Source organism: Pleurodeles waltl, chromosome 1_2 (genome assembly GCF_031143425.1).
Source record: "Pleurodeles waltl isolate 20211129_DDA chromosome 1_2, aPleWal1.hap1.20221129, whole genome shotgun sequence".
Taxonomy (NCBI): Eukaryota; Metazoa; Chordata; class Amphibia; order Caudata; family Salamandridae; genus Pleurodeles; species Pleurodeles waltl.
In genome coordinates this window covers 331,264,224-331,282,186 of record NC_090437.1, presented here as the reverse complement: position 1 = coordinate 331,282,186, position 17,963 = coordinate 331,264,224, and the positions used below count along the sequence as shown (strand labels likewise).

General features: G+C 42.2%; 2 protein-coding genes across 2 annotated transcripts in view; one reads left to right on the top strand and one right to left on the bottom strand.

Annotated features, from left to right (window-relative positions):
- MLLT3 (MLLT3 super elongation complex subunit) overlaps positions 1 to 11,601 on the bottom strand; it is a 487,733-nt gene extending 476,132 nt beyond the window's left edge. Inside the window, exon 1 of the mRNA XM_069239133.1 lies at positions 11,481 to 11,601. The gene's annotated coding sequence lies outside the window, so the exon portion shown is untranslated. The remainder of the gene's footprint in view (positions 1 to 11,480) is intronic.
- A 101-nt stretch (positions 11,602 to 11,702) lies between these two features.
- Positions 11,703 to 17,963, top strand: part of FOCAD (focadhesin) — a 1,081,710-nt gene continuing 1,075,449 nt past the window's right edge. Inside the window, exon 1 of the mRNA XM_069239095.1 lies at positions 11,703 to 11,794. The gene's annotated coding sequence lies outside the window, so the exon portion shown is untranslated. The remainder of the gene's footprint in view (positions 11,795 to 17,963) is intronic.

The following is a 17,963-nucleotide window of genomic DNA, read 5'->3' as shown; positions in this document are numbered from 1 at the left end:
ATGCCTATGTCGCCATACATCTATTAAACCCACTTCTGCCACCATTGTATGGAGTGCACGGGCTGTCGCTGAGGGGTGTGGGGAAGGACCAGTGGAATGATCCACTACAGGATCTAGCACACAATTAAAATTGCCGCCCCAAATCTGTAGTATATCTCCCCATCTTACCAAAAGTACTGACAGGTTTCGATAGAACTGCGGATTGTCATAGTTAGGGCCACAAAGGCCAATTAACAAGAATGTTAAATCATTTTTTGTACAGCGGGCAATAATATACCTTCCACTCGGGTCCTGGGCAAGATCTTGAATCCGTACCCCTGACTGCTTACCATTCCATTTAAAAAAAAACTAGAGAATGTGAGGTGAAGCCTTCTGCTACAGCACAGCTCTGCAATCTACAAGTGGTGAGTACCAGACTGTTAGGGGCTAAATGAGTTTCTTGCAGTGTGGCAATATCCACTTGATTGCGTTTAAGATATGCAACAACTGCCTGTACCTTCCTGTAGTCATTGAGGCCCCTGACGTTCCAGGTCAGAAGCCTCAAAGACCTATTCAGACTCAACCCCTGCCATGCGATTCTTGTGCGCAGTGCACTGGCCCCGGCCAAGTCAGATATAGTGTCAGTGGTGGTCGTATGGAGTATATAACAAACAATCAAAACACTCCCAGTAACCCACCCTCCACCCACAACAAGTAAACCCACAAATGGCATATCGATTAGTAGATAATCCACCCTAATGTTCCCGCAACTCCCTTCCAATTTGAGCTATCAAATTCTGTGGTACATATGCAAGGGCAGATGCTATCAGGCGGTAATGTCATAGGCGCTCCCAAATGTCGCTAAACATCACTTACAGCAATAGTTAAGGGGTTGGATGTATCCTCCTGTAACAATGTGTAATTGCACCCCAATGTAGTCCGGCCACAGACGCAGCTCTCACAATAAGATCTGCAGTGAAACATAACTACCATAAGCTCTACATAGCCACATGTTCTCCATTTCTGTTGTTTTGCCTTTACCACATATAATTACAAGTAGCAGACCGACTCTAGATCCACCTTTCCCCATTTCCAACAAAAGTCTCATCCCTGAGCACATAAGTATATAGTAGGCAAATCAATAAGTGCACGCCCGTCTAGGGGGTAGGGGCGCGTGCATAGTGCCGGTCGCTGGCCATCTCTCTGCATTGGACAAATTGTTGCAACTGCTTATGGTCAGTGAGAAATAGCGATTTGTCATCCACCATAACCCTGAGTATAGCTGGATGGAGCATGAGGTATTCCAGATTAAGTTCTTGGAGCTGCCGTTTTGCTGGTACGAACAATCCCCTGGCCTCCTGTACTTGCTGAGTAAAGTCCAGACAGAGGGAGATGTCTGACCCCTCGTTGCACAGTGTCTTGAGTTCCCGTGCTCTCCGTAAGACTGCATCTCAATCCCTATAGTTCAATAGTTTTGCTATCACTGGACAAGGCGGTGCTACAAGCGGTAGCCTGGGCACCAGCAAGAGGTCGCTGCTCGACAAAGCGTTCCATTTTGTAAATGACCGTCGATTCTGCTATCCCCACCACTCAAAAGTTACTTCTGTGAGAGAGGACCTTGAGGTCCTCAACCGTGGCCTGTAGCGCAACCACTGTGTTTTCTGTCTTTGTTTGTGTTTGTGACATTGCATTATAGTTGCCCTCTACCGCTGAGATTCTGTGTTCAGTCTGATCCACTTGCTCCGCTTGCTTATCCAGCCGTTCAGACATCCTGTAGGATAGCGAGTCTATTTTACCATCTATCGTGGGCAAACTATTCTGCATTGCCGCAAGGATATGACACAGCTCAGGCTCAACATCAGACTCATGGTCCTCCTAGACCACTCCCACATCCTCTTTGCACCCATCCTTGCCTCAACGGGTCTTATGTGCCTCAAATTGCAGCTTTGTTTGCCTTACCCATCTTTGCAGGGAGTGGGGCTGGTGCCTTCCCAATTATATGTGGTAGCGGCTCTGTATAACTCCCATCCTCACAGTCCACGGCCCTACAGGTTTCAAGATCTCCCCAGGGCCCCCCAGCGCAGACAACCCCTGAAGGATCACCACCAGTGTGTTCAACAGGCCGAGCGTGCTGGCTGACGAGCAATGAAAGTATTTCAAGAGGGCAGAGGTGGGAATGTCACTCACCAGCATCCAAGCTCCGAATGTGACCTGGTCTCGTGAAACAGGTGTGCCGATGTTAATCCTTAATCCAACTGCCAAGCCGAGTTATAGGACACAAAGCATTGTCAGAATACGCAGGAGGCCCAATCTTAGTTGAAGCAAAGCCTCAGCAGGAGTCCCCTAAATTGAGACCTCAGCTGAGTCCACAAAGCCAGGGGAGCACGAAAGGTCCAAATGCCTCTCCCCTCCACTCTCACCACCAGAAAGGCCTCGATCCCCACGAGGTCGCAGGCCCGGACCCTGTCCCAGGTTCAGCTTCTGAACCCTCTTTGCAACAGGCCTTTGGAAAGAAAGGGCTGCGCATCCTCTCAGCACCTCTAGCCTCAGGGTGGAGGGCCAGTACCAGCCAGGCAACAGGGCACTCACCACAGGCTTCCATGTCTTAATTCAGGACCGCCGCCTGCAGGCCACTCCGCCGCAAGCCTTACTCTCCTCCTCAGTCAGGTGGCCCAGTTGATCGGTCCTCCACTGCGTTGCTCTCACCTCGCCTCTCCAGCTGGGGAGATCCCCCGGTTTGCGCCTGCACCCAAATTCCACAGGTGCAGTCGCACTAATGGTCCCGGCTCCACCACAACCAGTACGGGCCTCCTCACTGTCGCTCAAAGTGGCAGCGAGTAATCATCTGCGGGCCGCCTCCAGTGCTCACCAGCAGCACAGCCGGCAAAAAACTGCACCCTCAATCGCACCATAGCTACGGCAGGGGCATGCTATGTGCCTCTGGGGGTACAGAACCCGATGGAGCTGTAGGATTGTGCAGGATTAATTAGCGGCTGTGGGAGCAGAGTTAATCTATGACCATCTTGTTGCTCTGCAAACTCCACCCCCCTTTTGCATTTTTAATATGATTCCATAATGTGTTTTTCATTTACATCAATCATGTTTGATAATTGTATTTTAATGTAACATAGTCTCAAATTTCTGCTGATTATTTTTTTGCCACTGCCCATGGTTCTGCTCCACGTCTGTTCTGTAAATTGGAAATGACGTTAAATTTCCTTTTTGTTGGAATCAAAAAAATGAGTGTATTCTTGTGGATGGTAGGTATTCAATACTGTGGTTCTTCCAAACATCTTAAGCCTTGAAAAAGCTGTGCGCCATCAGAGGAGCAAACACGTGAGGGCATATTGGCATTGTCAGACTTAATCAAGGCATATTCTGAACTGATCGGAAGCCTTGTAGGACATTTTGAACACAGTCTTCTTACATGAGATTGATTGAAGATTTTAATTGATTGGAAAATACTTTTATATTGATGGATATTGTCCACCTCAGTTTTAAATTTTGTCGTTGCTATATGTGGGATTAGGGGTTTGGCCTACAGTAGGTTGGGACGGTACTCAGAAATTCCAGCCATAAAAGATGGAGGTCTAGCTCCTGGTGTATACACCTTTAATACTTCAAGATCAATTTCAAATGGTTGTTCAAATTTAGGTGGCATGGTGCGCAAAATAGAGATGGTCTGAGAAGATGCCAAAATAATTACCAGTGGCTGAGATTAATTCAGTCATTCCATCCATCACTTTTTGTACGCCTCGATGTTGCTAGATTTACTTTCAAGGTTATGCGTATCAAACACAAGGCATTACATGGGAAGGGAACACTATTCCTAAAGGTGAAGCTTAAAAGATACTTTCAGAAAGAGATACTGTGTTCCAGATTAGCACCCAATTTATTGATACCACCTAACAAGGAGAAACCAATTTGTAAAAAATCTTTCTTTATACATTTCATTAGCATTATTGAACTCCCTTCCTACAAAGATACTTGGAGGATGGTGAAACCAGGTCTTTTTCCTACCAGAATTCTTATATTACGCAGGATGGTGAAGACTTGGCTGTTCCCTCCCTGAATCTTTTGGAAGCAGAAAATCCAGTCTCACTTGACTACCAATGTGGAAGTTAGGGAACCATTGGCTACTAGTTACTACAAGTAGAAAGAAAATTCATTTTTTCCCTATTATCCAGTATGCAGACAGAAAAGGGTACAAGGGTACCTTCCTCAATGGCAAGATCACCAACAGCGGAATATTGGAATAGCTCTCATGGCCAACAATATGAAAACTTTAAATAACACCAAAAGAATAGTACTTTTGTTCAGTCAGAGCACACTATTTTCCAGCTTCAATAAATACTATAGCATTCAACTGAATAACTGTAAATCATTATTACTAAAATGTTCTGTCAGCAAGATATTTTACACTAATTCTACATAATGCATGAAATATGTAGTGATTAACTACATAAGTGAATGTTTCTCCTTACTTTTAGAATGTTGTAGATCCAATTAAACATGGGCTATTTATTTTAGTTTGAATCAAATATATTTATCAAAGTTAATGTCAAAATGATGATGTTCCTATACAACTAAGCTACTCCTGCAAATATGGTGTCAAGATATTATCATGAGTCAATCGCCTTGAATAAGTAATTGAATAATAAATGTGTATAAGATGAAAACTGCAAAAGACATGACTATACATGGAAACAGCACGCTAAACTAATCTGCATGGTTATATCATTAACATTGAGCTATCCGTCTGTAAAACCTTGTCAGTGGTAGTAAGTGATACACAATTATTTATAGCAATATTGTTCTGTGTGTAACTCTTTCAGTCCTGCTGTCCATTTTTCAAATATTTAGTCATACGTGCCTACTCACATGGTGCCAGAATGTGTCACACAATATTATTAATTCACAAAGCTACTCAATGTCACGTAGTGCTACACAAGGTGAGCTGGAAACCTCCCAAAGAGTGGGTTTCCACTTTGTCTATGGTAGCTCACCCCTCCTGATATTTATCAAGGGTTTCGCCAGCTCTTCCTTACTTCTGTGGCTGCCTCTGAAGTTTTTGGGTTCTGGAACAGGGGTAGGAGTGCCTCAGAGGCAGTGCTCATCACAGAGCTCCGCCCCCTTCCCATTCTGCCTCATATGGTGAAAGGTTTTCTCGAGTTGGCATGTCTGGTTCTGTGCCTGCAGGGAAGCCTATATTGTTGCTGTCTGTTATGTTAGTTTACCATATGGTGCCATGTCACTAGCATTCAGTCCCAGACATTCTTTCGAAACCAACAAGCATTCTGAGGGTTGTAGCTAGGTGGTTGGAACTAGGAGTGTGGTGGATATCCCCAGATCTGGTAGCAGTTCACAAAGATAAAGAAAAATAAGCCCTTTTGAGTCTGTTTTCTTCACAGCATTAGCTGCAGTGAAATGTCTGTTGTTAAGTAAGAAGAGTCCAAGGAACAACATTCACAATCAACTGCACAGTGCATCCTGCCATGAATATTGTGACTTACCACTTCTGCAGAAACACCAAGGATTGAATTTAACTCCATCTTTCACTGCAAGACCGTGAGTCTCAAATATAACCAGAAGCTGTGACAGATCCCCAGGGGGGGTGCTCACGCGCCACCTGGGGCCACAGAAAGGGATTCCTCTCCCTGGTTCCGGGTTCAACAACCACCAGCATGCAGGTGGGACACCATCACTATTCTCACCTACTGAGGTCGACTGGATCTTTGGACTTGGCAAAGAGTGTAGTAGTCAGAATTATTCAATCACAAATCAATTACTTAATACCATAAACAATTCTAGACACCATAAACAATTTAACTCCAAATCAGACTCCAAAAATGAATAAAGTTTCAAAGCTTTATTATAATCCCAAACTCAATGTCACATAAAAGGTGCACAAGACTAAATTATAAACATACATGAAAAACACAGGCTGACCAAAATGTCATCAAAATACAGTTTTAACAATCAATTTTCAGAGTTGGGCCATCCTTATCACTAACCAAAATTAAGACTAGCATCTGTCTAACATATGTGGGGAAAAAACAAAAATAAAAGAAAGGCAAAAATAATTTGGAAAACATCTAAGGTAACTCGCTATACAAATATGCTGTTGTTAAGTGACTAAGTTAAAAAGAAAACAAGAAAAACACATTTAGTTATACCTCTCCACATGAGACAGCATACAGGATGAATCTACAGGAAAAGTCACCTTCTCCCAGCACCAGCTGATAGCAGCATCAGGAGGGTGCAGAACACGAGCTGCACATAGCACAGATCATCAGTTCAGAATTAGTTGGCCTTATTAGTACTGAACCACATAGCAGAATAGGGTGTTAAAACTACTATGAGGAAACTCAAAGAAACAGAGTGCATTAAAATGTTACTAGACCTGTAGGTCGAGTACCTTAAATAATCTACTCAACCTAACTGTAATGTACTTGACCCGTAAACGGGTCTCAAATTGTGTGCTCCTAGGCAAATAGTTTACAGTCGCCTTTTTCTTCATTCTCACATATGATTGCACCTTCAAATATGAGAGCTCAGCATTTCTGCAGTACAAAAAAAAACCTTTTGTTTGATTAAGTAGACTAAAGTTTGCTGCATATGTCAAGAATCTAGCCCACATACCCATGACATCTAGCTCACATAACCTAGGACTTCTTTTAGTTTACTAACAACTTTGCCATCAGGGCACGGGTGTTTCTCAGTTTGTTTAAACATTCAATTTTCATAAAAATATATTACTAAACCATGATGTGGTAACATATTGTCATCTACACAAAGTTACTTTCCAAGAAATGTCTAAAAATCTCTCCACTAACTTGCAGCTTTACTGATAAAACTATATAGTGTATTAACAATCTTTGAAAATTGGCTTTCAGAAAACATATGCTATGCACATCAACACAAAGTATTCTGATTTGTTTTCATCCTATTATATTTTTTTCATCACACAGAAATCTAAAAAAGGGTTTTCACAACTACTGAAATATATTTTGAAATGTTTGCACAATTGACTTAGTCATTTAAAGGTTGTGTGTTAGGAAAAACCTGACACCTATATCCTGTTAGTTTACATTCTAAGCAGAAGGTCACACAGTTCACCTAACAAAGACCTGGAACTCTGCAGTCAGAAGGATAATTAAGTGTAAGAAAAACTGGCTTTTGACCTCCGTCTGTGAACACAGAGCAAATGTGATATAACAAGATTTAAATGCATCTTTATTGCCCCTCCACTTTTCAACTGAACAGAACACCTGTTCAGTGTCAACTCACTAAAGGGAGGAGTAAGTATTAAAAATAGCTCGACCTGATCAAATAAAACTCGCCAATGCGAGTGGTTGAGTGGATTTTCCAAGCCATGGAGTATGATAACAGATTTAAACAGCGCTCAGGACAGCTTCAGGGCAGGAGGAGAACTAACTCTGAGAGAGGCTCCAGACTAACTAACTTCAGTTTCAAAGTTCCTCACTAATTAAAATATGCAAAATTCATTAATTGGTTCTTCAGGAGGGCACATGCTGGGCGTCACTTACAGCATCCAATAGTAAGCGATGGCACCACCAAGTTCTTATACTTTTAAGAATCTTCTTAACAAAAGTGCATTGTTAGCTTTTTTGATTTCATACACTTCTGCTGGAATATTACATTTTCTAATGATTAGCTGCTTCCCGTTCCTTTCACACGATCCACAATAAACTAAACTAATATTCTTTCACATGAACACCGATTTCATGTTCCATTTGACAGCTAGAACAAATACTGATACATTATTGCATATGAAACATGTATCTTGCCTTCAATACAATAGGACATTCAACATTACATTAGCTGCATAAGGAAAGAATTCAGATCAGAGGGGACAGAATAAACAATAATTTTCCATTGCCGCTCGCAAAAATTAATCTTGAGGCCTAGTCAAGTTAAGAAACCTAAATGCATATTAATACATTAGTGAAATCTACTGCACACTTTACAATTCATACATTCAAAGCAAATTATTTAATTTCAAATATTATTCATGTTATGTCAAAGCAATTTTAAGCATATTCATTTTTCTAAACATGTAATTCATAACAATTAAATCCATTTAATTCAATATAAGGATGTTTAATTCATATTCTAATAATACTCAAAATATATTTTATTTCTACCATTTCTACTTAACAATAATACTTTCAGGTTAATGTTTACTAATTTATGAATGCACAATGTTTTCATGTTAAACGTGTTGTCAAAATACGAATAGCAGGCACAAATGTCCACCACAATACAAATGTGTACATTTTCATTTCTACGTTATTTTCTCTATTAGGTCTTTGAAACTATAGATTTATTAGCAGCCATATGTTACTTCTATAACACTAATTTATTAATAAAACTTGATTTCTCTCAAGGGCATGACTAATGGGATGAGAGAGAGGGAGAAAGAGAAAACACTGGTCTGGTAAGGATTCTGCTCACTTCAACCAGTACCAGCCTCGGACTTTGACCACTGGAGCCACCCTTAACAATGCAGAAAAAGAAGTGTTTTTTTTTTATGCCACATTCAATCAGACCGTAAATAGGATTTGGAAAGTTTGCGCTTTTCCCTCCCACCTTTTATTATGGGCAACCCCTCCAAGTACCTCACTCTCTAATAGTGGTGTCTAAATGCAGGGTTTATCTAGTGATAAAAAAATTACGCAAAAGTAAATATCAATTATTATTACCACTTTTCCTAGAACATTGTCTTTACTGAAAATCTCCACAATGTAATCTCACCTTTATGTCAACTTCAGTGACTTACACAAATACCCAACCTTTTAGTGCCACAACTTTAAACTGAGTTTCTGTAGTGCATCCTAAAAAACACTGAAGGCCTATGCCTGTTCTTGTGAGTGGATGCTAATCTGTGTTCCTGTCATGTTGTGGTATATCATTTTCATCTTCTTTACTTTTTGATAATGTTTCTGGCACATCGTATTCCTGAAAATGTTATGTTAAGGTTTTTCAACTACACAAGTAGCCTTTTAGTCTTTATTTGGGAGTCACCACTTCAAACTATTACTCTCAGTAACACTACCTTGCACATTACACATTTTTGTATCATGACAATGTCTGTCCATAATATGCGTCTTCAAGCAGCCAGCATTTGCTAACAGATTTTTTCCACTCTTGTAATTTCGTCATTTGGAGGCCGAAATACAGAGCTATGTGTATGTAAAGAATATCTCCTTTTTAAAGTTCACAATTATTAAAAATGAGGTTCATTTGAACCTTTTAATTGTGGGGAGTGGTTGCAGCCATGATTTCAAGTAGGGTAAGAAAACAAAGCATTCCACATTTATTTTGCCCTTGAATGCAAGCAAGACTGAAACCACTCAAATTTATGACTAGTCTCTTTTACATTTTTCCTTTTTTTAATACGAATCAAGTGTATCTGCATATTTAGGAATATTACATCATAATTCATCATCGCACCACATTTTCACAAAAAAACATATCAGACTATCATCTAATCTACATCGTTACCTCCAACAAACCCATACTAAAATGCTCGAGTAAGTCCATGATCCCCAAGAGGTGACTTCTCTGGTCTTAGGCCTTTGGCTGGCATCAGAGTGTACTCCTCTTCAAGAAAAGGAGAAATGCTAAAGTTTTAGGCTCTTTTGAGACCCGTGAGTGGGCTAGTTCGCACAATTACTTTGCCGCCTGCGACAATTGGCAATGTTCAGTGAACCAACTCTTCGCACTACAGCGACAGCCAGCAACAAGCAATGCAAAATCAGCACAACGAAAACCCTCAGTAACTGCCAACATGGAGCTCCAGCATTGACGTCTGCAACGCCTGATCAGATTTTCACGCTACAGCAACCACAACCTGGGACGGACTGCCTGCTCTCCATGCTACAGCGACAACCATCTGCTCTTCATGCTCACTGTGGCCTCCTCCATTGCGAATGGAACTCTTTGTGATGGGCTTTGAGATGGTAACTTTCTCAGCAGGACTAACCTAGACCCTGTATCTGGCAGGGCTCCATCGTGATTGGCCTCAATAGTGACTTTCACCCTATCTAGCACAACCAGATGACTATGAGTGCCCCTTCGAGGTTTTAGGTGCTATTCTTATCTAAAACTTTGAAACTGCATCTCTCCTGTGCTGCTGACTGTTTTTATTAGGGTTCTGGAATATTTTTTATTTTCTCTATTTTAAAAAATTTATGTTGGAGTTTATCCTGTGTTTTCACTTCATTACCGACTGTTTGCTGCATTAATACTTAACACAGTACATAAGCCTGACATTGCATTTGTGCCAATCTACCAGAGGTTTAAGCACAGGTTAATTTAGTGACTTTTGTTGTCCACCCTGAAAAGGAATGTGGTGGTTGCCTAAGAAGAGTTTCTACTCCCATCAAACAATAACTCAATTACTTACACTCTTTTTCCCCTTACCTACCCACTTCCTTCATTACCTTCCAATTAAATATCCACTTTCTTTTCCTGCTCTTTGATTTGTATTGCAACTGTTATATTAACTTCATTTTGATCCTATGTGGGAAGTGTTTCTATGTCGTGGATGATGACACCGAGGTGCGGTCATCATGTTATTAGACACAGCGCTTAGCAACGTGATAGATGTATATACAGGGACGGCTTTAGGACGGAATGACCGCACTGGGTGCTGACGTGGATTGGGGGACACTGACCTCAGGGGGTGCCTTGTTTAGCAATGAAACTTGCGATTTAAAAGTACCTGGTGAAAAGTTCCTTGTGCGCCCAGCCTTTAGGAAACAATTAAGATGTCAAGATATTTCTTGTAATTAACGTTCCTGCTCCAGAGAGAGACAGGAGTTTTGTCTAGCAGCAGCTCTGACTGGCCATAAAGTAGCAGAGAGGGTTAATATGCCTGCTGCAAAGGACAGAACAGAACTATATTCTATGTGGATAGCTGAGTAGATTAGTAAAGCCAGCCTTTGCAAGTGGTTTAAAACAAATGAATGTATGTGAAAGTGGGGGCTATGGAGAGAAAAGGGGCACATTTGCCGGGGGGTAGTGAGCGAATCCGAGAAATGGTCATGGGTGGGGGCACCAAAAAAGACTGTCGCACAGGGCGCCACCAGCACGAAAGCCGGCACTGTGTACATACATGCTAACATTTTGAATAAGGAAAGAGGGACAGAGTGAAAAACAATAGGGGGGGGGGGGCCCATTGACTAACACTGAAACAGGGGCAATATCGGCTTAAAAAATGGTGACTCTCCACCCGGGGTCAGGTCTTTTGAAGAAAAGCGAGAGAGACAACTTAGGCTCCTCTCCCCATTTTATCTTTAGTTTTAGTCTGCCTCCCTGCTTACAACGGAATAGCAATAGCAGAGAAGGCTCAGCTTACTTGCAAATATTTGCTACGACGAAGCAGTTACTGTGAGTGCCAAGATCGATCACACGAGTGTCGAACTCAAAACTGAAACCATTGGGCGCGATACACAGAATAGATTCATCTTTACCGGGAGATCAAAAGTAGGCGGGCCTATATGCGAAGCCGCTCGCGCAGGTTTCAGTTTTTGGCAGTAACCAATGGTTGCAGTACTCTGTCAGCAAGAGCCTGCTTTCTTGTCACCTCCCCATCAACTCCATGTCGAACCGAAAGCGAAGAAACTCATCGAGCATACGTTCTTCAGCGTGATGTGACGATCATGTGACGTTGCGTTGTTGCTAATGTTTCTTCCTCTAATGGAAACGTCTGCCTGCCATGTTGAAGCCGGTTTAAGTTGAGAGCAAAGCAGTGGAAATCAATGAGATTCTGTGTTGGAAGTGGAAGGTAACGGGCGCGTTCTGTTACACTGCATGACTACGTAGGGTTCACGTGGTTCCAGCGTGTGTGTGACTCGTGTGTGATTGCTGGCAGAGCTCCGAGGCTTCTCGTGTGCCTCGGAAAACTTGCTATTGAGTAGTGGTAACAGTGGCCTTTGCTTTTTTGAATAGCGGGAAGGTGGCACCTACTTCACATAACACGTGCATGGCTTGACCGCTTGGATAGTAACAGCGCTTTACATACATGCAGCAGAAGTCAGTCGTCCTCAACCGCAGCATATGCACAACATGAATGTTTGCATAACATAGCAGATACAACCAGGCTATAGCAAACTAAATATCTCAGGCTCGTGTAGTGGCAAGATTTACAGCCCAGAATTATTTTGAAAGTGTTATGGTATTGTCATATTTTAAGTAAGAAATGCATTTGTTAGTTTTAGATTTTTGATGTAAATTAACTCTAATTATGTTGGGACGGGAAATATTCTGCATGGGACTGGAGACCGTGCTTCCCTGCCTTATATTGATCTGCAAGTTACTCGAAAGTACTGTACCTTTTCTTGCTCTCTACCTCAGTGAACATGACAATCACGCATGTCCATTGAATGTCTTTCTGTTTACATTGAGTCACTAGATCTTGGATCTGAGCTTGAGGGGCCATGCATAGTGCATTCCTCTTTTAAAGAGAGTGGCTACTGCCCTATTCTACCCAGGCCGTGGTTGGCTTATCAGTGGTGGCAGCTTAATCTATAATAATCAGTGCTGCCTGTACTCTTGTACTAGGTATGGCCTACCAGTTATCGCCTGGTAAAATATTACAGATGTTCTTTTTTTTGTCATATGTGGGAAGTTTGTATTGATAGACAGTCGGTCTATTGGGTGAAGGTAGTGAGCCATTGTGTTTAAAGTGGGCCAATCTAGTATCTGCTTTGCTGGAAATTCGAGCTTCCCCATGCCCTTCTCTGTTCCTTGTTGACGCTTGGTGGGTTGGGGGTAGGCACTAGCTCTTATCTGTATTGAGCTAAGACTCCCTCTGCTGGGGTGATCCGCTGCCTTTCTACTGGGTAATGGTAAGGACCTCCTGGTTTGGAGTTAATTAAAATTCCCCTCTGGGGAATAGGCCCAGCAGTTATCAAGAGATGGGGATGGAACCCTCCTTTCACTAACTGATCATGCAGCGAACATGAAGGAAATACACCCAAGAATGGGAGAGGCACCCAGAATGCTAAAGGAGCAGACACCCTGATTGGACTACTCTGTCACACGGGGAATGATAAAAGTCTGGCCTTTTTGGCCAGTTTGTGGTTCAAGGCTGTTCTTCTTTTCTGACAAGGCATCCACAAGTGGTTGTTGAGGAAGCCAAGATCCTGGAGTGGAATCCTGGGGTTGGATTGCCATTCTCCTTTCAGACCCAGGATAAGATTTGAACTTGAAAAGGTATCTCTGGGCTGGATTACCAGTGAAAGGATTTTGTCAGTCTGATGGAAGGAGCTGGGTTTCAGCTCCACAGGTGATATTCTAGCAGAGTGTGAGCTGGATCTGTGAGTCTTGTGGAGGCTATTGGCTTTGAAACATAAAGAGCCTGCAGACGACTGCTCAAGATAAGGACATTTTCTGCACATCAACATTCAGGGAGACAGAGGAAACTTCATTGAAGGCGAGGATGCTTCTGACCTCTCCCCTTTGCTATAGGAGCCAGTGGGTGCTTCCAGGTACCATATGTAGTTGGATGGAGAGTGCCCCGTTGAAGAACTTACGGTATGGACCCTGACGTAGTCTCCAGGCTTATCCTTGTTTGTCCTGCACTAGTAGCATTGTTCCTGACGGTGCCCTTTGTTTGGTTTACACTGTCTGGCTCGTGCTGTCGAGCCTCGTCTGTCAGGACCGTGCTGTGGAGTCTCATGCTTGCTGTTGAACCAGGAGGCACAAGATTCGCCAGAGGAACCGCAAGGCTGCGTGAAGGACGGTTGGAGGAAGCAGTGCGGAGAAGACTCGATATTGTATTGTCCTGTTTCAATAAACTTACATGAAAACGAAGACTTTTCATTGGTGACAAGCTGTATCGCCAGGACGATACTCCCTCAAATGCGTGCCGCTCCAACGGTGAGGCGTTTTCATTGGGGCACGTTCTTGGGGTCACTGCTCTCTAGGTCTTCTTCACAGTCGGTCGGTTCCAAGGTGCGAAAGGACACATTTTTTTCTGGCTCTCCGGCGGTCGGTCTGCTCCAACTTACAATAGCTTAACTTTGGGAGCGCAATCGTTTAACTCTGGGAGCGCGCTTGTCAAGTTGTAATTTGCGCGCTCTGCAATGTTCGTTGCTATGAGAACCACATAACGCCAGCGATTCTTCATTACCGACATGCCGTCAGTGCGTGTATAACTTTGTTGCTGTGGCAACATCCCGCATTTCAATGCGGCAGCACTGCAACCTGCAATCAAAACGGGGCACAGCATATCTCAGCGCTCTGCAACCATTCAATGCGCTACTATTGAATAAATTGAACTGTTAATGGTGACACGCACACCACATTGCACAAGGTGTGTCATTTACGTGCATTACGCCATCATTGTTATTTTGAATTCTACATTGTACTATACATTGTATTGATTTGAAATAAGTATCCAGCAATTAACGATGACACGCCCATCTCATAAATTTAAGCATGTTATATTGCAATTGCTAATTCTTACGAAATGCACCACTCTAGTTTACCACCTCCTGTTTTTACTCCGGACCCTGCTTCTTCAGAGTCAGACTGGGAATTGTGGAAAGAGGGATTAAAGGCTTACCTTGATGCTGTGGAAGGTGATTCCTTTACTCACAAAAAGAAATTCGCCATTCTTCAACACTTTTTAGGTCCAGAAGGCCGTAAAGTCTTGAAACACATTCCTCAAGTAGTTGTACCCTTGGCCGGAAGGAGAGGTTGATGGAGGAATTGATGAATATTCTTCAGCTATTAAGTCTCTTAATGTTAGATTTAAAGCATGTAAGACTGTCATTATAGAAAGACACAAAGTTTACAAAAGAGTTCAATTTTCCGGTGAATCTGTTGCATGTTTTGTAGGCGCCTTGAGAATTTTAGCTGTGTCGTGCGATTATAAGGCATGCAAGGATGAAATTATATGAGATCAATTTGTTGAAAAAACAGCAGGAAGGTGCAAGAAACTCTGTTGTCAACACCAAATTTAACATTAGAAAAGGCAGTAGAAATCGTAACTAGAATAGAAAATACAACAACTTACATGGAACAAATGAACGTGTCTGATGACAAAGACTCACACCAGAGTGTATCAATGGTTAAGCAGAGACTTAAGGAAAGAGACTCCACAGCACGGGCCTGACAGACGAGGCTCGACAGCACGAGCCAGACAGTGTAAACCAAACAAAGGGCACCGTCAGGAACAATGCTACTAGTGCAGGACAAACAAGGATAAGCCTGGAGACTACGTCAGGGTCCATACCGTAAGTTCTTCAACGGGGCACTCTCCATCCAACTACATATGGTACCTGGAAGCACCCACTGGCTCCTATAGCAAAGGGGAGAGGTCAGAAGCATCCTCGCCTTCAATGAAGTTTCCTCTGTCTCCCTGAATGTTGATGTGCAGAAAATGTCCTTATCTTGAGTAGTCGTCTGCAGGCTCTTTATGTTTCAAAGCCAATAGCCTCCACAAGACTCACAGATCCTGTGATCATCCAGCTTCACTGCATTTTTAAACAATTTAATCACCTTAAAAGGTTGACTGAATTTGGAAATGCCAATTTTTCTAGGTGATTTTATCTTCACCCAATCCCCCACACTCGCCACCGTCTCTTTCACTGCCTTTCTCTCATCGTATACCATCTTCCTACGCACCATTTGTTCTCTCTCTCTTGCTTTCCAATCACCAATTCCATCAACTTGGTTGTCCACCATCAATCTTTTCCCTAAAACCCACAACAGCAGAATTTGAGTGTTGGGCTTCCTTCCTCTGAATAATTGAAAAGGAGAGATCCCGGTAGAGGAACGTGGAGTAAAACAATATTCCCTCACTTTTTTTCCTTCACAGCAACCGCCCAATTACCACCTGAAGATATAGCCAACTGCACACTTTTTCCTTCAAGACTTTAATAAATCTTTCTACAACACCGTTGCTCTCCGGATGGTGAAGTGCAGCCTTCTTATGTCTCACGCCTCTCTCCTTCATAAACTTCTCCATTTCCTTTGAAGTGAATTGTACACCATTATCTGAAAGAACAGAAGTAGGAAATACTTCTCTCTCAAACAAACCTTCCAAAAATTCAATAACCACCTTAGACTCCCCAGAACCCACAATTTTTACCTCTGGCCACTGTGAATACATATCTAGACAAACCAATACATACCACTCAAAAGAACTGACTTTTATAGGTCCCAAAATATCAATTGCTTTGTCTGACCACGGACCACTTGCCTGCTCCCTCAACACCATAGGTTGCGTCCTACACTTCAAACCTTTATCACACACTGAACATTCAATACCATTTCTAACCATTATCTCAGTCTTTACATCCATAGCAGGCCACCAATACCCTTCTCTTACCCTTTCCTTTGTCTTGACTATGCCCATATGACTGACATGGGCATGTCTTATTAGCGCTTCTTTTACACTTACCGGAGGAATTCATTTTGTACCCCTCATGAGCAACCCATCCACCACCGACAATTCACTCATGACTTGCCAAAAACCCTTCATCTCTTCCTTACACTTACTCTTCTCACATCATCCATTATATACCATAGAGATAACTTTAATCAAAACCACATCAGGAAGGGGATAATGATCCACAATCACCATTTTGTTGAGCTCTCTCAAGTCTACACACAATCTCACCCCTCCATTAGCTTCACATGCCATAACTACCGGAGCCAACCATTCTGTAGCCTCCACTTCCTATATAACTCCCTCACCAACTAATCTGTCCAATTCCATCTTCATGTCATTCCGTACTGATAACGGTACCCCCCCCCCTTTAGCTACCTTAGGGAGTGCATTCGATTTCAATGTTATGAGGTGAGAATAATTCTTAAGACAACCAATCTTTCCAGCAAACACTTCCGGAAACTCTTTTTTTTCATTTTGTATCCATATTTCTTTCTAAACCGGTAACTGACTCCTCTTCTATTTGCTTGGTGGAAGTGACATCACACACATTTCTAACAGAATCACTTCTAAGGCATACTGGAGGGTCAGCATTTGGATCTAAATATACATTGAGATCATGTTGATGTAGCCAGCTTATCAAAGAATCACCCTTCATGGAAACATATTTTTTCCCTGGCACAATCATGTCCTTGAACTCAATAGTGCCCCAAAAATATGCTAAAAGCCGTATTGGAACACCCCCAAAACATCTTGGTTTGAAGTCTGGTTTAAATATTTGAACACTCCCAGCCAAACTTTGCTCATAAAATGCTTTCGGAATAAGTGTTATTTTGGCTCCAGAGTCATAAAGCATCTTGACCAAGCATCCATTCACTTTGACTAGCTCCAAAGGTCCATTAGAAGAAAAACCTTTTACTTGAAAAATATAATTCTTCTCTTCACAGTTCTTTTCATCTTCACTAAACTCTATCTCTTGCAACTTCTTCGAATCTTTCACCGAACTGCAACACTTCGTGAAATGTCCCTTTTTTCCCAAGACCTACACATAGCTTTCCATCCAGGACATCCTTTATTATTCGCAAAGTGACTCTCATTACCACATCTAAAACACTTTCCTTGCATATACTTCATGTTAGACTTAATAGCAACCACCCCTTTGTTACTGGTCTTAGATTTTGCCACAACTTGTACAAAATCTCCCTTCATACTTTCAGACCCATTAGTACCTAGTGATGTTTCTTTCTTTAAAACCTCGGTACAAGCCTCAGAATGTTCACAATTCTTTGCAGCAACTAAAAACTATTGTAATGATGGATTATCCTTGTGCCACAAGCTATCCCAGGCTTTCTCAGTGGCACCTCCCAGCATCAATTGAACTCTTAACCTTTCTCCTAGAGATGCCCCAAATTTACATGTGGAGGCAATTTGTGTAAATCAGTAATATACTGTTCAACCGATTTCCCAGAATGCTGTGTTCTTCGTCCAAAATGATACCTCTCAAGCACTGAACTAACTTTTGGGAGATAGTGTGTGTCCAATTTTTTTAATGCAA